The following is a 23,944-nucleotide window of genomic DNA, read 5'->3' on the forward strand; positions in this document are numbered from 1 at the left end:
CCCACCCTCTGAAGTGAAAGAGAAACAGGTTGCAAAGCCTCTTGGATTATAAAGCCACTTACTCCTCTCAAGGAGCAGAGCAAACTCACTCTGTACTAAATGCCAGGAGAACACACTGGGTGGGATTCTCCTCAGACTCAAGGGTCCCTGGATGGGCTGACGGACCTCTGCTGGATTCCTCAAGTGCCCTGCATGGAGCTAGGACTCAGGGCACAGCAAAAGCTCTAAAAGTTCCAGAGATCAACCGGTCCCACAACTGTGTTTGTCCTGGAGTGCACATGAGTGCACGCGCGCGCACACACACACACACACACACACACACACAGTCTCTCCTAGCCAAAATAAGATCTGTGCTTCCCTTTCTTCCTTCCTTGCCCAGGTCTCTGGGAGCCCAGGACCTTCACAAACAGTGCTCCGATCACCGTTCTCTGCAACCCAGAGACCTGCCCTCCCCTTTCTGGTGTTTACAGAACAATAAGAAAGCGAGGGTAGGTGCAGAAAGGCCTGCCAGTCCAGGCCTCTGAGGGTGTGGGTGCCGAGAGGAGGAGCCGGCAGCCCAGACCTCTCCCCATTGGGCAGACTCCACAGGTAACACGAAGCTCGGCCAAGCGGTGCATAAATAAAGTGGGGGACTAGCACCACCTCCTTGAAAGGGGCCGAGTCCTCCCTCTTCACCCTCGCCTTAGGAAACCGGCTCCTGTCTTTTGTATTGTCTGTGCTGAAAATTCAACTGAACCCCACCGTAACTCCAAAATTTTTCTTTCTGGTTAATTTTGCTCCCTGGTATGCCATCTCCCCTTTCCTCCGCTATCCTATGCTTAGAGTGACTCCTTGGGACTGAGCCCCACCTGCCCTCAGGACCCATTTCTGTTCTGCACGGGGCCTGCTCAGCTGGACACTTTATACAGTAAGTGCTTCTCATTTCTTATTCCCTGTCCTCAAATCTTAGGAGTCAACGAGCATTGCAAGACTCGGATTCCTCTTCTTCCTTTCATGCGTGTGAGTCTTTGGGCCTGTTCGTTAGTCGCTCAGTCATGTCCGACTCTTTGCAACCCCATAAACTAACCATCCAGGCTACTCCGTCCATGTATTCTCCAGGCAAGAATCCTGGAGTCTCTAGCCATTTTTTTGTTTGGAATTATCTTACCAGAAAAATCTATGCATTATTTTGAATCAAGCTCAAAAGGAGGCCTTGCTACCTGAAGGTACAGACACTCAGACGTTCAGGTGAGTCTGAATTCTCCGCATCTAGGGGGGGACTTGGGAAAACTAAAACCCAGAGGCTCCATCAGGAGAATCATTGGGCAAAAGAGAATAAAGTGAGCTGTGGAAAATGCCACAGTCACTAGGAGTTGAGCATCAACTTTCTCCAGGGCTAAAGGGACTGAGCCTGCTGCGTTTCTACCAAATCCCCAGTCAGTTCAGGGTTTTCTTGATCCCTGATTTCCAGGGATCTCAGTAAGTCTCCCTGATAATGGGAATAGGTGTGCTGAGCTGGGTGCTAATCAGTTAAGTTCCATGATTGCAGTTCTGTCTGGTTTCATGGAAATTTACCCAATTAAAGGAACAGGGGGCTGGCTGGCTTTGCAGCCTGGGCTGGAGGGTACAGCGCTAACAGGAGATTCTTCAGTTCTTGGGTCCAAGTTGGTTTCATTAGGAAGTTATTTAAGGCACAGTCCTGAAGGCAGTTCGACAGCGCAGGAGGGGAGTCAGTGGATGAATGTACTCTATAACCAAATACATGTGTGGTTTGCTCCTCTGAGCAATCCCCACACTGCAAATGACCAAGGCAGAGGTCACTGGGACATCAAGTTGGTGATGCCGTACTGGGCAGAAGAATCTTGGCTGAGGGATGGGATCCAGAATGGGTCAAGGCTCTGGATACAGATTCTAGTTCATCTTTTCCCATCTCTGTCTCATAGCTACAGGTCTGTAGAGCAAGAAGAGGGTGATAAGGGAAGGGCCTGCCTTTTCTGGGCTCTCTGATATCAGTGCTACCTCCTATTTGCACAGCCTTTCACAGTTGAAGTGCTTTTACAGACTGTCGTCGATGGAGTAGCCACCATGGAGGTTAAGGAGCCCGTATGAGGGTGATGCTCTCTGCACACTCCGATTGAGGATTTGAAGACCTGATGGACCGTGCATGTTAGGAGGGGTAAGAGTGGGGTAAGGAGGATCTGAGGGAGTGGACTCATCCCTTGTGCTCTCTGAGTTGGGCTGAAATCCAGACAGAAAGCAAAGAATCCTTCCATCCCAGAACTATTTCCTCCCGTCATCTGCCATCATTTAGCAGGGCCAAACAGGTCAGTCCCCTTTCTCCTTTGACTAGGAAATGTTTCAAAGGCAGTGCAGAGGGACTATCAACTAGATCACTCACAAGTAGGGCACTCTTCTCTCTCATCATTGAGAACCCTGAGCGTTAAAAAAGAAGGTGGCTGGGGGAGGACGGGTCAGCCTCCCTCCTCCCAGTACTCAGATCTGTGCTCCCGGCCCACCCCAGGGTCCCCCTGACCAAGGAAAGCGTGGCCCTGCCTCAGCGGTAGCTGGAACCCCGGGCCCTGGTTGAAGAGCCTCTTTGAGATGCCCGGTGCCCAGGGGCTTGAAAGGAGGGGGAGGGGAGCCACATTCTAAGCCGCTACCTCCCTGCTTCGGGTCAGAACAAGCCCCAGGAAGAAAGTATTCCAAACAACAGGGTGGATCTGCCCTAACTCACCCAGTCTGCAAGTCGGTGCTGAGAACAGCCTTTTACGGGCTTACACGGAGCCTGGGGCATGTCTGGACGCAGCAAGGGAAGGGGTGGAGCAGGAACTACAGGGCAATGGGCGGATGGCATTTCTTTAGGAGGATGAAGAGCTCCCAGGGTTGCCATTCCCTTGGTGCAGTTCAGTCCCTGAGAGCAGGTGATGGCCTTCGTTCCCACATTCCCGCATCCTCGAGCCCCGAGAAGAAGACGTTAGAGGTGCCATTTCCAGGCAGGTTTGAGAAAGGATGTGAGGTCACCCAAAAGTGGCCAACCTAGCTGAGTTTATAGGAGCGAGACCAAGGACACTCGCCCTCCTGTGACCATCCCAGCCCCTGTGAATGTGCCTAGCCGCAGCTGGCTGCTCTTCTCCCTTTTTCACACCCACAAATGGGCCTGCAATGGGCTGTTCGTGCTCTTTGGACAGTGCATTCTGGAGAGGAACACCTCCACCCCTGCCTCTACCACCTGGGTAAGCAAGAGCACAGTAGGTTCAGAACAACCACCTTCTGCAGCCAGGACCAAGCTCGGCTATGGCACATGCAGGGGGACACAGACATGGGGAGGCCGGCCAGCATCCCAGCCAGGTAGACGCAGAGACATGTCCACAGGGACTTGAGTGGAATAGCTGCTTCGAGGGAGACCAACAGCAAGGGCCCCAGCTTCTGCAGCACCATCCCCATCCCTCAGCACCCTCGGTGCCGCAAGCCTGGGGGGGGCGCAGTTCTGGGTGAGCTGGTTCTCTCAGCTCCTGGAGGAAGTGATCCTGCGGAGGGTGTGAGTACTCGGGTCTCCCCCACCTCCCAAGTCTGTGATTCAAAGATCCTGCAGGCTTCCGGCCAAGCAACAGCCTGTGGGCAGAGGCTGGGGTTGCCGAGTGGCCCACCCTCTGAGATCAAGACCTCAGATAGTCCATGTGCTTCTCTTGTCCTTCATTCCACCGGAGTCTGTCTCGTACCCAACCAGATTTCAGTGGAGTGAAGTTCAGGAGGCGTGGAACTGACACCGGAGCTGCCGGCAAAAGTAGGCCTGACTTGGAAAAGGAAAGGCTCAGTGAGAGGCGTGCGAGCTGCAGACACCTTGTGCGTGTGCCCGTCTGCACAGGGGCCTGGGCCAGCGGTGGACAGGGAAAGCACCACAGACGGGATCTGCCTGTTACTTCTAAATGGACATGGGTGTTTTCTGTAACTCACAAAAAGTAAACGTTGCCTGTCTCTGTGGCTCATGCTATTGCATGCGGATCCCCTGGCCTTCTAAGTCACTTCCCTTTTGGGCTAAAACAGAGTTGTGGGCTTGAACAACTAACACAACTCCCCCCTCCAACCTCCTTGGGTTCTCCAGACAGGTGGCTGGAACTCTATTTGCAGTCAGCAAGGAACCCTACTGCCTTCAGCCTCCCCGCAGTGCCAGCAGGGCCTGCAGAATGGGGTAAAAAAACTCTTAAGATTTTTAAAACCCATTTATATTGTAATAAAATAAATGTAAATAAGATTTAAGTGAAGGCAGATTGAAGATATCTGAGACACTATACAAGATATATCTCATAGAGTACAGATGTAAATTCTGTAAAGGTTAATGCACTTAAACACATTTGACACATAAAAATGTCAGGACCAACATTAATCATTTACCAATTGTAATTGCCTTTATATGGGTCTCTTCTCCCCAAGACACATGATTAAAACACCAGGCTTGGTGGAAATCTGGGAGGGAGGAAAAACAAATAATACTTCTCAGCTGCCAGGGTCTATGATTTGCTTTGATAGATTTAGCATTGATTTCATCTGGTTTACCATCCTGTGTAAATTTATTTTCTCTATCCACATCTCTCCTTTAAGGAGAAAAAAGGTTTGTGGGGAGGAGGGTGGGCCCCTTAGTCCAAAGGAAGCCCCACCCAGTTACTGAGGAGATGCCCACGGCTTTCTGTGACTCACCCCTTCCTCAGGTAAATGGGGGCTTCCCAGGCGGCACTAGTGGTAAACAACTCACCTGCCCACGCAGGAGGCGTAAGAGACGCAGGTTCGATCCCTGGGTCAGGAAGATCCCCTGCAGGAGGGCATGGCAACCCACTCCAGTATTTTTGCCTGGAGAATCCCATGGACTGAGAGCCTGGCAGGCTACAGTCCATGGGGTCACAAAGAGTTGGACATGACCGAAGTGACTTAGTATTCATACACAAGTAAATGGGGGCTTCTCCAGGCAACCAATCTGCTAAAGCAGCAAAGTCTGAACAAAGCCTGGTTCTGACAAGACTTCAGAAAACCCGGTTTTCACTCCAGAATGTGCTCCAGATGGTAAAAGTCAATAGATGTCCCCTGGCCTGGCTGAGTGGTGTTTTCTCAGGAGGCTGCTATCAAGGAGACTCCGAGTTTGCAGATGGGTGCTTGTCACTTGGGTATCCAAGCCCCTCCCCCAGTCAGTGACCTCTGAGGGGAGGAGACTCTTCCCCTACCCCACCGATGGCTGGGACTCTGCTCCTCAGGAATAAAGAGCTCCCAGACTGGGGGCAGGAGCCAAGAGGAATAAGCATTTCTCCAAAACATTTTCCTGCTTCAAATTCAAACAGATTCAAAACCTCTTCCCTGTCACCCTCACCCCTTCATTCTGAGGTCCACAGACAACCAAAGGGCCAGGAGGCCAAGCCACAGGCAGTTTTTGAAAACGTGTTTACCCGTAAAATTACGCAGTGACCGGGGGTGGGGACGGGGTCAGAGGACTCAGGGCTAATGAACCAGCAAATATCTTCCATTCAAGGCTCTGAAAGAAAAAGAGCACAAAGCCAGAGTGATGGGGCATTTTCATTTGCAGCTTGGTTTGAGCCCTACCACCTGGAATGCTTTTTAAAGGAAGCAAGATGGGGGGTGTGTGGGTGTGTGCACACGCGCTCATAGGGTCAACTGTAGATAGTGTGTGTGTGTGCGCGCGCGCACATGCACGCCCAGAGGGTCAACTGTCAAACACCACCCAGGACTCAGTGCTGTAGCTCTGTGTGATGCACTGTTGGGTTCCCGCAACCCAAGCCCCACTCAACGCCATCTTCGCTGCAGCCATGCAGGGTCTGAACTGCCCGCCCCCCCAATCCGTGCAGCACCGGCTAGATGGCGGATTCCCGTTCAGGAGGCTGAGCCAGCCCGGAGCAGCCTGCCAGGGAAGCCAGTGTGTGCTGTGAGCCGGCATGAACCACCCCATCCATCTTCCTCTTCCACCCCCCACTACTTTATGTCCCGTATCTTCACTGCAAAGCATGGCTCGCCACAATACAGCACAGAGAAAATGATTCAATCAAAATTCCCTTGCAACAACAACAAATAATATTGCCCTGCTTGCTTTATTCATGATCTTTTATTGAGGCGAAAGGCAAGTATCATTGAGCCAAACCTGAACAGACAAATATAGACAACATGGGTAATTTCCTATTTCGTGCTAATGGTATACACTGTAGATACAACCTGAGAGGAGTAAATTACAAACCTATCAATAATACATCGCACCCGGGCTCCGGTTTCCCAGTTCACGAGAAAATGTGTATTGGCAGAGGGCTCTCCAAATAGTAAAAGCCATGCATATAATGAGACGGAAGCTACACGCTCCCCTAGGATGGTAGTCTGGTCTTTATCAAGGTCCTTTATGGAAGAAATTCCCCACGTTGAAATATCCTAAAGCCAGGGCCAGATGAGTTGTCCAGGTGAAGCTTCAATCTCAGAATAAGCCACAATCTGGGCCTCTGTTTGCCAGATGGCTCAGAGACCTGCATCCCTTTGGACGCCTTGGGTCTATGGTAAATGTCCAGGGTCTGCGGGGTGACCTACGACAGTGGCTGGAGGTCTGCAGATGACCCCACTGCAGACGGCAGTGTCAGAGGGAGAAGTCACCTGGCTTCAGAGCTCTCACGCTGACCCTAACCCTGACCCTGTGTGTGGTCCCCCAAAAGAAAGGAAGAAGGAAGGGAGGAGGATAGCAGGCAAGGAGCCAACCACCCGCAAAAGATACGAGATTTATTCTGAAATTTTAAATGTCCCCAATTCCTAAAAGTCAGTGAATCCAAATTCCCTTCTTCCTCCCCGTTTCCTACCACCCATAGAGGCGAATGACAATTTTATTTGAAAGTAAGGAGGAACTTTCTGTCAAAGTAATACTGCTACCATGGACAAATTAAATTACTGTTTACAAGAGGGCTAGTCCATGCTGCAGTCACACACTAATTCCCATCTTTGACCTCCCCTGATTAAGGAAATAGTGAGGGATCAGACCAGAGGGGCCAATCAGGTCCCTACCTCCCTTATCTCTCTCTTTTTTTAAAATCAGACCCTGAAGGAAAGAGCCCACAAAAGGATGAGAGCCTGTCAGTGACTTGCAGGCAAAACAAAAACAGTGCAGCCAGCAGCCTCAAACTCAAGCTCAGAAATGGGAAGGGCTGGCCAGACATCAGTTCATTAGTGGAACTAAAAGCTACCTAGACTGCAGGGAACTGACAAGGCTTTCTGGAGAGACACACTTAGGCATCAAAGAAAAATAATGCAAAAGATTCCCTTTGTCTGGAGGCAAGAAGCAGTTTCTAGAAGACCTGTCACAGTCTCCCCCCTCCTCCCCGCAACGCCTCTGTGGTCCGTCACTCAGTCGTGTCCGACTCCTTGAGACCCCATGGACTGTAGCCCTCCAGGCTCCTCTCTCTGTCCACGGAATTTTCCAGGCAAGAATACTGGAGTGGACTGACACATCCTCCTCCAGGGGATTTTCCCGATCCAGGGATCGAACCCGTGATTCCTGAAGCTTTTGCACTGGAAGGTGGACCCTCCTCCGCTGCATCGCCTGGGAAGCCCTCCATCCCTCTTCAGTTCCTTTTTCCCACCTGGACGGGTGAAGCAGGCCATTTCTCCTTCATGCATTTCAGATAGCAGGGCTGGGTGGGACACCCGGTGGGGAACAGGGGAATTACACTCATACTGGCTCTCAAGCATCACTAGGTCTAGGGAGACTTGTGCACCCTCTGGGATCATGGGAAATAACAAGGCAAGCAGCTCCCCAGGGTATGTGGCACTGAAGTGGACTTTAAATACAGTAGCAGTTGGGTAGACACCCACCTACACTTCTGCTATGTTCAACTGTATCAGGAAAGAATTTGGCTAGGAATAAATATAAGTAACTGGAATCTATAAACAAACATACACTATGATGTGCAATACAACTCCCTCATTATTTAAACTTCATTATTTTAAAAGTCATGTTTAAAGGAGATATCATCCCAGAGGCCTCATCATGCTGAACAGCTGGGAGAAGTTCCCCAAAAGATAATCGATGGATGAGAAACTCTCACCAAAGATAATCGAACATTGACTGCTCAAGCTAATACGATTTCTTATTTGCACACAAGTGCATTGCCTGGCCGGAGAAGGCAATGGCACCCCACTCCAGTTCTCTTGCCTGGAAAATCCCACGGATGGAGGAGCCTGGTAGGCTGCAGTCCATGGGGTCGCTAAGAGTCAGACACGACTGAGTGACTTCACTTTCACGCATTGGAGAAGGAAACGGCAACCCACTCCAGTGTTCTTGCCTGGAGAATCCCAGGGACGGGGGAGCCTGGTGGGCTGCCGTCTAGGGGTCGCATAGCGTCGGACACGACTGAAGCGACTTAGCAGCAGCAGCAGCAGCATTGCCTGACAGCAGGCAGCAGTTTGCCAGTATGTGAAGTAGTTAAGAGGGGTCAGATTAGATCCAGTGCCAATTTGAGCTGGCCAGGGAACTTCGGGCCAGTTACTTAACCTCTCTAAGACCCAGTTTCCCTATCTGTCAAGTGGAAATAATAGTAATAATGTCAAGTACTTCCTAAGGGCCGGGCATTGCATGCTTGGTGTGTATTAAATCATTTAACGTTTCCAAGCATCTTATAAGTTATGATTGATATTTCAGTTGTTATCATCATAAAACTGAAACAGAGAGAGGGTAAGGGACTTGCCCAAGGCTACCAGTTGTTGAGCAGCAGAGATGAGCTCCAAGCCAGACTCCCTGGCCCTAAAGTCCACATACAGGATTCTTTTACTCTCTCCCATATCTTAGAGCTGGAGTGAAGATGAGATAGGATAACACATGCAAAGCCTTCAGCAAGTACCCAGTAGAATCTAAAGAATTAAAAACAGTGTTTATTATTGTCATAACAAGACAATAATGATATCAAGACAAGTACCTTTGAGACGCTTACCCAGTGTTCACCAACCAGGAATAAGTAACTGGCGCATCTTTAGCTGCCAGCAACCCAGTGTTGAGTTTTCTGTGCAATTTAGTCTCAACTACGATCCACCTCAGCTTCTAGAACATTTCTCTCTTCCTCCAGCACCTTCATTTTCAGGGAGTTTTCCATTTTTAGCTTCATATTCAGTGCATGTGTCATACCATAGGGACCTTGAGCATTTTTCTCTTTTGCAAAATAGGCGTGGCATAAATCAGAAGTAGCCATTTTTCCACGTTAAGTGGCATTTCAAATTTTCACTCTTTTCCCAAGGGCAAGTGCAAGGTACAAGCAAAGAAGAAACTGGTGAAGAGCTAATAAAGAAAAGAACGGTTTTAACTCCCAAGAAAGTGGAGCATTCAAGAGATGAATCAAGAAAGAAATCAGGAAATAGCAAACAGATCATCAGCGAGGGGACTGCAATGGCTCTGAACTCAGTACCCTGAAGCTGACGTTTAAGGAGAGGCTTCAAGCAGAAGCCAGGCTGTGAAGATTGCAGTAGAGAGAATACAGCTCTAACAGAAAGTGTGCCATGTCCCACCCCCACCCCGCCAGGCAGCTGGGCTCCTTCCCCAAGGGTTTTCAGAGACAGAAGTGGGGCTGTTACACCATTCAGACCGGACCTGCCAGGCGCCTGGCTCTCAGGTCACCGTACCCTTCTAGGTCGCCGTGTCTTTCTCCAGGGGATCTTCCCCACCCAGAGACTGAACCTGCATCTCCTGGGTCTCCTGCATTGTAGGCAGATTCTTTACCCACTGAACCACCTGAGAGCCCCCCAGAGGGCCCAGCTGACCTCAGAGGATGAGGGTCCTGGCTGGAGAGTGCCTACCTGGTAGGTGCCAGCACTGGGAAGGGTCTCACCTGCAGCTGGACAAAGGACAGGCTAAAAGAGAAATGGAAATGTTTACAAAAGGAGTTCCTTTTGTCTCCTTACCTTACCCCAGATCATTTGCTTTCTAAGAAAGAGAGCCTGGAACAAAGAAAATGTCCCTTTTTATAACACAACCATATCAATTACATTTCATTGCTACACCATTATGGCACATTGTGTTATAATCCAACTGTTAATGGCCTCACCTCAAAAGCCTCCTGCACTCCCCTTTGCCCTCCTGACAACCTGGCTTTCAGCTAAGTCAGTTTATCTACTGCTATTTGGTCCACAGTCCTTCCTTCTTCAGTCAAGCCCGTGACAATAATGGCAGCAACTTTCCTGGGCCCCTCCAAGAGGCTCTATTAAACAAGTCCTGCATCTTGGGGGTTAATTTCCAATGTTTCTATGGATTAATAAACCAGCAGTGCTTCTTTAACTTGAGTGTGTACACAAGTCACTGGGAATCTTGTCAAAATGATTCAGCAGATGCGGGGTAGGGCCTGAGAGTCTGCATTTTTAACAAGCTCCCGGGATGCTGCTGTGGCACCAGGACTACACTTTGAGTAGCAAAGAACCGGAGGGCTTGAGAGCCAAAGCCAGTCCCCCCACACCGTGCCTGCCCTCCGTGTAGCAGAGGGCTAGGACCTCTGGTCTTTCCTCTGCTCCTTTTCCTCTGGTCTTTCTTTCAAGTCACTGGCACCTCAGCCACTCTGGGGAGATGTGAGAGGCACAGAGGGCAAGAGGGTGGTTCGGGCTTGTCATGGCACCCCAGGCTCTGACATGTGATGAGGAAGTTGGTGTCTTTTCTGGGCCTAAGAATGGCCCATGTGATCCCAATTTGAAGAACTCACAGCAGTTCAGAATAGCAATCGTACCTCCAGTGTCTAATATATGGGCTTCTCAGGTGGCACTAGTGGTAAAGAACCTGCCTGCCATCGAAGGAGGACATGGGTGGGTAAGATCCCTTGGAGGAGGGCATGGCAACCCACTCCAGTATCGTTGCCTGGAGAATCCCATGGACAGAGGAGCCTGGTGGGCTACAGTCCATAGGGTTGCAAAGAGTCAGACACGACTGGAACGACTTAGCATACAATGCCTAATATATAAGGTACATTGTTATAAATAAAATCTTTGAGACTCAGGAACCACAAGGAAACGATTTCAAGGATCTTGGCCTGTGACCAGTGACCTAGAACTAGGAGCCATGAGTATACTTTGGCTGCCAGAAAACTCAGAGCTAAACTTAGTGAGCAGTTTTGAAGATGGAGGAAGAGAGAATTCGGGTAATTTACCGAAGATCAAGACTCTTGGCCAGGGCTTGAACTGACCTAGTCATCCTGCCTTGTAGACAAGTGTTACTTTCAACAAGCTACTCTACTGCTGTGTTAAGAACTGTTGCTGACTTACCATGTAGACTTATCAACACCGTGAACCTCAATGTCTCAATACAGTTTTTTTGTAATATGGAGACCATAGAGCTGATAAAATTCAAAAATGAAATATTTAATATCACATGTATTTATAAATGTATACCTATAATATTGAGCTATGTTCTCACTGTTTACTGGAGAAAATAATACCACAGATAAATGACCATTCTGAGCAGTACTATGTTGGCTCATGAAGTCAATGACCGGGTGGAAAGAACTCAAGCTGAAGCAGGACAGATATGGGTTCAAATCCAGAGTCTGGGCTTCCCTGGTGGCTCAGATGGTAAAGAACCCACCTGCAATGCAGGAAACCCGGGTTCAATCCCTGGGTCAGGAAGATCCCCTGAACAAGGGAATGGCTACCGTACTCCAGTATTCTTGCCTGGAGTATCCCATGGACAGAGGAACCTGGTGGGCTACAGTCCATGGGGTTGCACAGAGTTGGACACGACTGAGCAACAAACACTTTCACACCAGCGTCTGTGACCTTAATAAAATAGTAGACCTATTTGTGCTTCAACTGACAAAAAAAAATTACAAAGTAAATCATGTTCTTTATCCCTCAAGGTCATTGTAGGTACAAAAAACACTCAGTGAATGATAAATAAGAATAGGAATATTTTTTTTTTTTTAATCCCACTGGTTGTAAGTCACAGAGAGAGTAAATGAAAGACAGCAGGACCAGGAGAGCTGAAGAGAAGCAGCGAGGTCATAGCCAGAGGAAATTAAAGACAGAAAAAGTAGGAGCCTGAAACCCAACGGGCAAGTCGGATCCAGATGGATGGTGGAGGGGTATCTCGGCAGAGGGAAGACACACCAATCATCAGACCAATCAGGGACCAATCATCAGAACAAAGTCGTGGTTCAGCAGACCAAGCACACACAATGCAGGAGTTCAGGAGCCAAAGTGAGACTATGAGTTGGAAAGCCAGACAAGTTGGTGGGAAAGAGACACTCACCCCTAGTAACATGCACAGGAGGCTAGGGGTTGACCTTGCTGGAGGCAAGTGTCTGGTCCAGTCAGGAGCCCCTCAGTGCTTTCCATGAGGGTGTAGACAGCTCCAAGCTGGCAGATAAGGGCAGCGAGGTAGCAGAAGTCACCACATCCAGCTGGGCTGCAAGGAGAATATTGGGGCGGCCACCAACAGCGGATTCTGACACAGCACTACTAACATACTCCTGACCCACTTTCATTTTGTCCAAAGATGCCCTTCCAAATTGAGTCTTTCATTGAGAAGACGGGCTCCCAGATATGATTTGAGTAGGGAACATAGCTGCATGCAGACTAAGAGGTTAAAGAGGACCTGTTTTACACCCTTACTCTACACTGAGAAGCAAAGCCTCCTACTTTGTATTCACATTCTGCATTCTGGATAAACTGTCAGGTACCTCTGCCAGATTTTTATGGATAATTAGAAGGTTGCAAGAAGCAGATGTTATGAAACTATCTATGACTAGTTCTTAATGGTGGATGACAAGAACTCAGCACCCTTTCTTAATTACATAAGACATAGTGAGTAGCATAGAAAAAAATAGAGGGAGAAGTTGTCAAAGCCTGACAAGGTATCAAATGGTTAATCACCCACATTGAACCTGAACACTTCTTTACTACGTAATTCGGAACACAGATCCCCCAGCTGAATAATTCTATAATGTGTGCATTCTCCTATGTTTTAATAACTAAAAATACCATTTCAGGTTTTAATAACTAAAATATGAACTCCTGCATAAAATAGGTGGATTTTCTGGTTAAAACTTCCCTGACAAGAAAATTTGCATTTTATTAAATATAGATACAGTTTTGCTGCATCAGATCACATTCAGTGGGATAAAAAGACACAGTGCCTAGAAAAGTGGGCTCTTGTCCCATGAGGATGACAGCTACAGTGAAAATGCTTTTGAGACCTTGCTCTGTAGTAGGCATGGTGTAAGCTTATGGCCAGGCAGCCTCTCGGCCCTCAGTTGTTCTTGTTCATTGTTCAGTCGCTCAGTCATGTCTCACTCTTTGCAACCCCATGGACTGCAGCATGCTAGGCTTCTCTGTCCATCACCAACTCCCAGAGTTTGCTCAAACTCATGTCCATTCTGTTGAAGATGCCAGCCATCCATCTCAACCCTCAGTAGGTGGGCATTATGCTATCCCCGTTTTTTAGAAAAGGAAACTAGTAATAATAATAACAATGACAACCACAGAAGCCACACCAGCTACAACTCTTGGCGGTTACCAAGTATTTATAATGTCTTCATGTTACATACATTATTTATTTAATAGGGCTAGCACCATAGTGATTTTTACTTATGGTTTTTCCAGTGGTCGTGTATGGATGCAAGAGTTGGACTATGAAGAAAGCTGAGCACCGAAGAATTGATGCTTTTGAACTGTGGTGTTGGAGAAGACTCTTGAGAGTCCCTTGGACTGCAAGGAGATCCAACCAGTCCATTCTGAAGGAGATCAGCCCTGGGATTTCTTTGGAAGGAATGATGCTAAAGCTGAAACTCCAGTACTTTGGCCATCTCATGCGAAGAGTTGACTCATTGGAAAAGACTCTGATGGTGGGAGGGATTGGGGGCAGGAGGAGAAGGGGACGACAGAGGATGAGTTGGTGGGAAGTTTTGGATTCAGTTCAGTTCAGTTCAGTTCAGTCTCTCAGGGTCTTTTCCAATGAGTCAGCTCTTCACAACAGGTGGCCAAAGTATTAGAGTTTTAGCTTAAGCATCAGTCCTTCCAATGAATATTCAGGACTGATCTCCTTTAGGATGGACTATTTGGACCTCCTTGTAGTCTAAGGGACTCTCAAGAGTCTTCTCCAACACCACAGTTCAAAAGCATCAATTCTTCAGTGCTCAGCTTTCTTTACAGTCCAACTCTCACATCTATACATGATGACTGGAAAAACCATAGCCTTGACTAGATGGACCTTTGTTGGCAAAGTAATGTCTCTGCTTTTTAATATGCTGTCTAGGTTGGTCATAACTTTTCTTCCAAGGAGTAAGCATCTTTTAATTTCATGGCTTCAGTCACCATCTGCAGTAATTTTGGAGCCCCAAATAAAGTCTGTTACTGTTTCCACTGTTTCTCCATTTGTTTGCCATGAAGTGATGGGACCAGATGCCATGATCTTAGTGTTTTGAATGCTGGGTTTTAAGCCAATTTTTTCACTCTCCTCTTTCACTTTCACCAAGAGTCTCTTTAGTACTTCTTCGCTTTCTGCCATAAGGGTGGTGTCAGAGGGGGCAAGAGTGGTAGGACTCTTCTAATTTGCAGTCAGCTGGGCACACATGTGGTTCACCTGGGCACCCCATCTATGGCTCATCTGAAGTGGGGGCAGTCTTTGGGGACTGAGCCCTTGACCGGTGGGGTCTGCACTAACATGCAGTGAAGATACTGTCTTCCCGTGGCCGTATCCCTGCCCAGAAAGGGCCTACCCGCTGGGAAGACAATGTCTCCTGCTGCCTCCCAGCCCCCTCAGGGCTTGGCACCAGGACGGAGGGTAACAGAGGGGCCTGAGCCCTCTGTCTCCCCAGAGTCCCTCCCACTGTCACCAGGAGCACCCGCCCAGGCTGAGTCTTGGGCCTCTCACTCTTCTGTCAGGAACAGATCTCAGCCCACAGGTCAGCTCTCCCTTCTTTACAAGTGATATCGATTTTCTGCCTCCAGCTCTGACCTCATCTTGGAACTGGATCTCTTAAGTGTCTGACTAGCCTTCAAAATCCTCCCTGAGCACAAATTCCCAACCAGATACACCCTCTTCCTCCAGAGAAATTCCCTCTCCCAACTTGCTGAATTCTTTACGTGTGTTCATTAAATGCATATTGAGTTCTCAATATATGCGAAGCATAGCCCTAGATGTTGGAGGTACAGTAAAAGAATAGGACCCAGTCCCTGTCATCAGAGAGCTTATAATCTAGTTGAAAATGTGTGTGGCTGAGCTCGATAAAGGAGCTGACAACGAAAGCAGTGGTCTTGGTGTCCTGAGCTATCCATCTATAAGCTTCACCACACATAGAACAAGGGAAACGCTCCAGGAAGGGAGCAAAATGCAAAATCAAATGAAGGATTGCAAAACGTACTGAGGCGAAGGGGGCAGGGCACAACGTTTAAAAGAATGACAGCCACCGAAGACACGACATAAACTGGTCAGAACCAACTAGGTCCAAGACGGCAGACAGCTGATTCCCAGTAGACCTTGCCTCTCGAACGTGCTCCTTGCACTACATTAGCATGCGAAGTGACACGCCCGCAGGTACCGAGACAGTCCTGAGGCCAACCGTAAAAGGTCAAAAAGTGGGTGGCGGCCTGATTCCTGGAAATCCCCCGCCCTTCCCCAAAATAGCTGGAATAATCCTCCCACTCATTAGTCTATGAAATTATTACCCACTCTATAAAATCTAGTAGTGAAAGTAAAGTCCAATGTGGTAAAAAAAAAAAAAGCAATATTACATAGGAATCTGGAATGTCAGATTCATGCTGCTGCTGCTGCTGCTAACTCGCATCAGTCGTGTCCGACTCTGTGCAACCCCATAGACGGCAGCCCACCAGGCTCCCCCGTCCCTGGGATTCTCCAGGCAAGAACACTGGAGTGGGTTGCCATTTCCTTCTCCAATGCATGAAAGTGAAGAGTGAAAGTGAAGTCGCTCAGCCGTGCCCGACTCTTGGCGACCCCATGGACTGCAGCCCACCAGGCTCCTCCGTCCATGGGACTCTCCAGGCACGAGCACTGGAGTGGGTGCCATCGCCTTCTCCGAGTTAGACTCATGAGTCAAGGTAAACTGGAAATTGTCAAGCAGGAGGCTTCCCAGGTGGTGCGAGCAGTAAAGAACCCACCTGCCATTGCAGGAGACGTAAGAGACCAGGGCTCAATCCCCGGGTCAGGAAGATCCCCTGAGGAAGGACATGGCAACCCACTCTAGTATTCTTGCCTGGAGAATCCCACAGCAGAGGAGCTTGGTGGGCTACAGTCCAGGTGGTCACAAAGAGCTGGACATGACTGAAGCAACTTAGCACAAGCAGGAGATGGCCAGAGTGAGCATCTATGTCTTAGGAATCAGTGAGCTGAAATGGATGGGAATGGGCAATTTTGATTCAGATGACCATTATACCTACTACTGTGGGCAAGAATCCCTTAGAAGAATTGCAAGAGCCCTCATAGCCAATAAAAGAGTCTGAAAGGCAGTACTTAGAAGCAATCTCAAAAATGACAGAAGAAGCTGCAGCTGACTGGTTCTATGAAGACCTGCAACACATACTAAAACAAACACACACACAAAATGCCCTTTTCATCATGGGGGGAGGGCACAATAAAGGACAGAAGCAGTAAGGACCTAACAGAAGCAGAAGAGATGAAGAAGAGATGGCAAGAGTACACAGAACTGTACAAAAAGTCTTAATGACCCGAATAATCAAGACTGTGTGATCACTCACCTAGAGCCAGACATCCTGGAGTGTGAAGTCAAGCAGGCCTTAGGAAGCATTACTATGAACAAAGCTAGTGGAGGTGGTGGAATTCCAGCTGAGCTATTTAAAATCCTAAAAGATGATGCTGTTAAAGCACTGAACTCAATATGCCAGCAAATTTGGAAAACTCAGCAGTGGCTATGGGACTGGAAAAGGACAGTTTTCATTCCAATCCTAAAGAAGGGCAGTGCCCAAGGATGTTCATACTGCTGTACAATTGAGCTCATTTCACAAAGTTATGTTCAGTCTTTCAAGCTAGGCTTTAGCAGTACATGAACTAAGAACTTCAATATGTACCAGCTGGCTTTAAGAAAGGCAGAGGAACAAGAGACCAAATTGTCAACATTTGTTGGCTCATACAAGAAGCAAGAGAATGTAAGAAAAATAGCCACCTCTGCTTCATTGATTACACTAAAGCCTTTGACTATGTGGATCTCAAAAAACTTGAAAATTCTTAAAGAGATGGGAATACCAGACTACCTTACCTGTCTCATGAGCAACCTATATGCAGCTCAAGAATCAATAGTTAAAATCGGACATGGGACAACTGACTGGTTCTAAATTGGGAAAGGAGTATGACAAGGCTGTATATTGTCATCCTGCTAATCGAACTTCAAGGCAAAGTATATCATGAGAAATGCCAGGCTGGATGAATCACAAGCTGGAATCAAGATTTCTGGGAGAAATATCAATAACCTTAGATATACATATGATACCACTCTAATGACAGAAAGTGAAGAGTAACTAAAGAGCCTCTTGATGAGGGTGAAAGAGGAGAGTGAAAAAGCTGGCTTGAAACTGAACATTTAAAATGCTAAGATCATGGTATCCAGTTCCATCACTTCATGGCAAATAGAAGAGGAAATAGTGACAGATTTTATTTTCTGGGGCTCCAAAATTACTACGGATGGTGACTGGAGCCATGAAATTAAAAGACATTTACTCCTTGCAAGGAAAGCTATGACAAACCTAGATAGAATAATAAAAAACAGAGACATTACTTTGCCAACAAAGATCTGCATAGCTGAAGATATGGTTTTTCCATTAGTCATGTATGGATGTGAGTTGGACCATAAAGAAGACTGAGCACCTAAGAATTGATGCTTTTGAACTGTGGTGTTGGAGAAGACTCGAGAGCCTCTTGGACTGCAAGGAGATCCAACCAGTCCATCCTAAATGAAATCAGTCCTGAATATTCATTGGAAGAACTGATGCTGAAGCTGAAGTCCTTTGGCCACCTGATGCAAACAGCCAACTCATTGAAAAAGACCCTGGTGCTAGAAAAGATTCAGGGGAGGAGGAAAAGGGGACGACAGAGGATGAGATGGTTAGATGGCATCACCAACTCAATGGACATGAATCTGGGCAAACTCTGTGAGACAGTGAAGGACAGGGGAGCCTCGCATGCTCTAGTCCATGGGGTCGCAAAGAGGCAGCCACAATTTAGCGAATGAATGATGACAACAATGAAAACTGGTGACTCAGTACCCTGGAGCCTCTCACTTTCTGAGATGGCCCTCACTGGAGTGTGGATCTCCCTGAACAAACCTTTCACTTTGCCATGGTTTGTTCTTGAATTCTTCCTTGTGAGAAGCCATGAACGGGTGCCCTGTCCCAGGGACTGGCCTGAGACCTGGGGTGTGACCATCCTCTTGCACCACCCCTTTCTCTCCTGCACTCCTTGATCTCCAGGGGCAACAGGACCACGTGTGTAAAGCACCTCTCTCTCTGTGGATACCTCTCTGCAATTTCAGGTGTGGGCTTGGGGATATCCTGCAAATACTGTTCCCTTTCTCTGGGTGACTCAAAGGTAATAACTGACTTTTCCTTTTCCAGTTACAGCACTCTGCTCCTAACATCATGATCAAGCTTTTAGAGACAGAACAGCTAAAAACTACTCCCAGTAAATGGACACCGATGAGTCAGAAACCCTTAAAAGCTGTAATCAGAGGCCAGTGTGATGCATCGAGTTTCGTGGTTGGGCAAGCAGGAGTCACCTACAGGAAAGGATAACCATTATTCCCATCAGCAGGAATGTCCTTTCACTCCCCCCACCCACCCGCACTCCCCACACAGCACCTGGCTTCCTGTTAATTTACCTGTGACATGTTGCTACGCTTAATTGCATTTGACAATTAGTAACATTTCAACACCTCTTTTAATGGAACAATTAAGAGAGTGCTTGTCGTGGTTGCAAGAAAATATATGAGCTGATTTTTCAGAGGAAAAGGAAAGAAAATACTAAACATAAACATAAACTGGTAATTCAGTTATAGACAGCTTTGAAGTAGGCCCTTTCCTTTTTTTGCATTTTGCAAGAATTATGGGCCAGCACGCCTTTTCGTGTTTGTTTGTGTGTTGCTTGGTTTCCCTGAATGAGCATTTCTCCACCAGACAGCTCCGGGCTGTTCACGCAGCCACGTGATGTTAATTACAAGGAAGAATGGATGCTAAGCGGTTGCTGTTCCTCATTTCTCACTCTGTTGTTGCATCGATTGCTTGGGGAAGCAGATACCCTGAAGGCAGAACCTCTCACCTTCAGTGTGGGTGTGGGCCCCAGGGAGGGCTGAGAAGATCTCTGAGCCTTTGTCTTGGTTTCCAGGTCTCTCCAAATAAAAAGTCCTGGGGAAGTGTGGCCCCGAGAAGTCCCTGGAAAAACCTAAAAATTGCTATTTTTTATTATCCAGCACCTTCCCCCCACCACACACACACACTTGCATTATTAACACAGAAAAATTATGCTGCTCTGTGATTACAAAACTTACCTTACAGCAGTAGTTTACAAATCTTTGGACTCACCAATAATGCAATATTGTCACTGTAAACAAGCCCACAAGGAGTGTATGCTCGAAACCTCATCTAATAAGAGCTGAGAAGGGCACAGTATTAAATGTCGTTTGCAAGGGTTCACGCGTTTCATTTTCCGACACAACCCTTTAGCCGAGCAGATAGAATGGATCACTGAGGTGGTTTCTGTTAGAAAAAGTCCCAAGAATATGATAGACACGCTGGCTGAGGCTTCCGTTGTTGCCCCATGCTAACCAAACTCAAGAGCAGATCCTGCCTTTAAAGTCCACCACCATCCTGGTTCTAGACGAATCAGATGCCCACTACCCATGACAGTGACCGCAACTCTCCTGCAACCATGTGGCCGCCTTCTGTTCCCTCCTGCCTGCAACGCCCTCCTCTGCTTGCCCCAAACCCACCATTCCTCAAGACAGAGCGCACATATCACGCTCCTCACAAAGCTTTCCCTGGTCCTCACCCCCTTTCTCTCAGACCCCTCACCGCCTGGCTGCCTCCGGCATCACTCATTCTTGCTTTGTCTTAGCAGCATCTGGACCATCTGCTCATGACTGAATAGACTGCAAACTCTGAGGCCAGGAATCCTATACGATTCTTTTTTAAATAATCTATACACTCCAGTACAGTAGATGCTTATTTATATTCAGTTCAGTTCAGTCGCTCAGTTGTGTCCAACTCTGTGACCCCATGGACTGCAGCATGTCAGGTTTTCCTTGTCCTGAAAGGGAAACTGTCAGGACACCAACTCCTAGAGCTTGCTCAAACTCATGTCCATCACATCGGTGATGTCATCCAACCATCTCATCCTCTGTCATCCCCTTCTCCTGCCTTCAATCTTTCCCAGTATCAGGGTCTTTTCCAATGAGTCAGTTCTTCGAATCAGGTGGCCAAAGTATTGGAGTTTCAGCTTCAGCATCAGTCCTTCCAATGAATATTCAGGACTGTTATAATAATGTAATTATTATATTATAATAATTTAATTATTTGCATTATGTAAATAATAATGTGATTATATACATTATTAATGATAATTATGATACATTATTAATGATAGTTATGATAATCAGGTATTCTTCAACAAGCATTTGTTGAATTAAATTGTATCGAATTGTCAGAAATGGAGTCTCATTTTTACAAAACACTGGTTTGATTGCAGTTGCCTTTTTTACCCTACCCATCCCCCAAAGCGCCTGTACAGGTGAAAGGCTGGGAAAACAAAGAAGGCCATTTCTTCTCCTCTGGGTTCGATTTTAACACCCCTCCATCAGCTTAGGTTGGTGCATCGCCCAGACTGGAGTGGCTGGGTGTTTGTAACCCGAGCGCAGCCACAATGTCCCCCGAGGCAGAGATGCAATCAGAAGAGCAATAATGACTGTCCCTGAGCGGGAATGAACAACTTCATCTCTCAGGTCACAAGGGCAACCGTCTTCTGAGATCCAGCACAGGTTTATCACCATTCTTTCTGTTCCTTTCCACCCTGACATTCCCTTTTCCCTTGCCCCTCACACTACAGCTTGTAGCCAAGGGCCCCGGGCTGGACTGTCTAAGCATCTATATAGAACTTTCACAGGCCCCATCCCTCTCCTGGATCAGGAAAGAAGGGGGTCACTGGTTCAAAAGATGGGCTTAGTTTCTGCTCGCCCTGAAATCCTCACCACTCGTGTCTTCCCAAAACACACACCCACACACAGCTAACTGCACACGTTAATGCCACATCTTGCTAATTGTATTACCCTTGCTGGTTATGATTAAGGTCTTGCTTTCAGGACGTAGAGAGAAGCAACCACGTAATGATCAAGGAGACAAATGGAGCGTATCACTGCAGCCACCATGCAGCGATAATGAGTTATATAAATCAAAAGTTCGGTAATTTACCTATCAGATGGAACAGTGAATAGGGATTTTTCAGTTATTGTGATTGTTTTGTGATAGATTTTTTTAATAACTCTTGTACATAGATGTTCTGGAAACTGGAAATGTGTTTCCCTGAGGGAGGCAAGGAGAATGCTGTGCAAAGAACATGGTGGCTTGATGAGTCCAGAGACTCGAGCTAATTCTAGGTCTGCCACTTTGGGGAGAGAAGCCAGATCTTTTCTCCGGCTTTCAGATTCTTCCATCAAATACTGTAGAAGGGTCTTTGATCTTCTGAGGGTCCCTTTCTCACTGAGATTCTAGGTACCACACTCCCCAGACAAAATGCAATATGGCATCTCCTGCCTTCCACTTTCCAGAGAGCTGCAGATTTAGGGAAAGCTGACCAGTCCTTCACTAACTAAAGAAACATGAGTTTTCCCTTACTGTGTGCGCATTCCTTTACTCTGTAGACCCTACGCCAAACCAAGGGGTGGTATAAGCCTCCTCCTCTTTTCACTTGGTGAAATGGTTTGTCTACACGTGTAACTGGGTGATGTCATCCACGATAATTTGTCCTGGTTTGGAGCACAAATTGTTTGCATGATAAACTATTTTGTTTTGTTGTTATTTGAGGGTTAGTACTTAGAAACTTTGAGGAACTGAGGAACTTTTGGACCCAGGGGATTAATAACTCATTTTATTCCAATTTCCCAATGGAATAAACTTCAGGGGATAGGACATCTCCTGAGTCACACCCAGACTAAGGCAACAAAAGCCCCAGCGAGATTGCTAGATTCAAAAAGGGGTCTAAGAACAAGGTTCCTTTTGAGGGGTGGTGGCCAGGAGCACATGTATGTGCATGCATGACTGTATACACGTGCATGTCTACACATGTATGTTTGGATATGTGTACCTGTGCGTATACACATGCATGTTTCTCTGTGTGTATATGTGTGCATATAAATGTGTACACACATATGTATCTTCTATATGTGATGTATGTATATGTTTGTGTGTATGTGTGCTCATATGTCTGGGTACACGTGTATCACGCCTGCATATGTGTATGTGTGCACGTGTATACATGTGTATGCTTCTCTGTCTGTGTGTATCTATATATGTGTGTATCTGTGTGTATGTGTGCGTAAGTTGTGTGTGTACATGTGTGTATGTAGAATGGGGTATTGATGTCTCCTGGTTTAAGTCCTTGGATCAAATGATGGTTACATTTATGATAAAGAGGATGACTTTGCCATAATCTCACCCCTCCCCAAACCACCAGGCTCTGCCTCCCTTTCCAAACAAGGATCCTTTCAAACTCCAACCGCAGGAAGAAAATAATAATCTCGTCTGCATGGAAAGAGACTCGCCAAGCATGAAGCAAGTTGGCACTGGCTCCATTAGAAATGAACAGATAAACAAACAAATGGGAGCTTGGAAGGAGGAGATGGTTTATGAATAAAACAATGTTTTATTAAGTTGCTATTAAATTTCAATTGGACAGTGCTTGGGATACATAGGCACGGAGGTACTCCTGAAACTAATTGGTTTTCCACATCTGCCTTGCTTCCTAATTGGACTAATTACCGCGCTGTAGGATAATGTTCGTCGTACTACAGAAAGCAAGAAACCTTGATTTACAGTGAGAGGAGCAGCAATTAGAGGGAATTAATTCATAAAGCAACATCTAAATAAATCATATTATGAGAAGACAGCACTGTAATTATTGTGACTGGTGGGTCCCTGGTGGGGGAACATCAAACTCAAACCTCAAACCAAGCAGCTGAATTCTCCTCGGATCACCGTCGCGTCTCCAATTTCATCAAGCATGTACTACCTATTTTTTAAGGCCTAATTGAGGCTCCATGTCAAAAACAATATGGCCCAACACTTCTCTTTTCTAGTGGCAGCGGAAAAAAACATCAAGTTCTCACCACCTCATATTTGTCCTTTGTCAGAATTAAATATGAGTTCAGCACAACATGGATAATGGGTTATGGCTGCAGTTTCAAAATGGGATTCTCTGCAAACTTAAGTGTCATGATGAATCTTCTCCTGACATCCAGTGGCATTTGGGGGGTTGTAGCTAACAGTGCTTATTTGTAAGAATAGCATGTTAAACTTCAGAGTTTCAATAATTCATCTCCCCTTGCTAAGGAGTCACAGGTTAAGGTCCTGTTTGACCAGCAAGGTTCTAAAGGCCCCACAATATTTACACCACTCCCTCCCCTTTAACAGTAGAGATACTCTATTTCTCTTTGTTTTTTTTTTTTTCTTCTTTTTGTTTTATTTTTTCCCCTTCTTCCTACTGTCATTCACACTGAATCTAGGAATTCATGAACAGCCTCCAGAATAAAATTTTTGTGCCTCAGTCTCCCCATCCATTAAAAACCCAGTGATTTTCTCCTAACTAACCTGCCACCTGTGATATGCTCTAAATACAGTTTTCTCACTTTTTCATATCAAGGTACAGGTACAAAATGGTGTCTATACAACACAAGGGACCTCAGAGAGGTTGTTTGTGGCCCAAAGTCATCTGGGGCTCTGGCTCCAGGCTCTGGCCATC

General features: G+C 46.9%; 1 long non-coding RNA gene across 6 annotated transcripts; it reads left to right on the forward strand.

The window, feature by feature from the left end:
• Positions 1 to 375: 375 nt before the first annotated feature.
• Positions 376 to 10,270, forward strand: LOC147356098 (uncharacterized). 6 transcript variants are annotated; one of them, XR_015142633.1, is made up of 5 exons: positions 376 to 488; positions 823 to 907; positions 1,151 to 1,227; positions 2,014 to 2,155; positions 3,707 to 6,154. It is a non-coding gene; the product is annotated as an uncharacterized LOC147356098 (long non-coding RNA). The 6 variants fall into 6 exon arrangements; XR_015142634.1 differs by lacking the exon at positions 376 to 488 and having other exon boundaries at positions 627 to 907; positions 1,179 to 1,227; XR_015142632.1 differs by lacking the exons at positions 376 to 488; positions 3,707 to 6,154 and adding an exon at positions 9,237 to 10,270 and having other exon boundaries at positions 628 to 907; positions 2,041 to 2,155.
• The last annotated feature ends 13,674 nt before the right edge of the window (positions 10,271 to 23,944 follow it).

This window comes from Bos grunniens, chromosome 16 (genome assembly GCF_055505025.1).
Source record: "Bos grunniens cultivar Pamir isolate PY7600 chromosome 16, Bosgru_T2T1.0, whole genome shotgun sequence".
NCBI classification, from domain to species: Eukaryota; Metazoa; Chordata; class Mammalia; order Artiodactyla; family Bovidae; genus Bos; species Bos grunniens.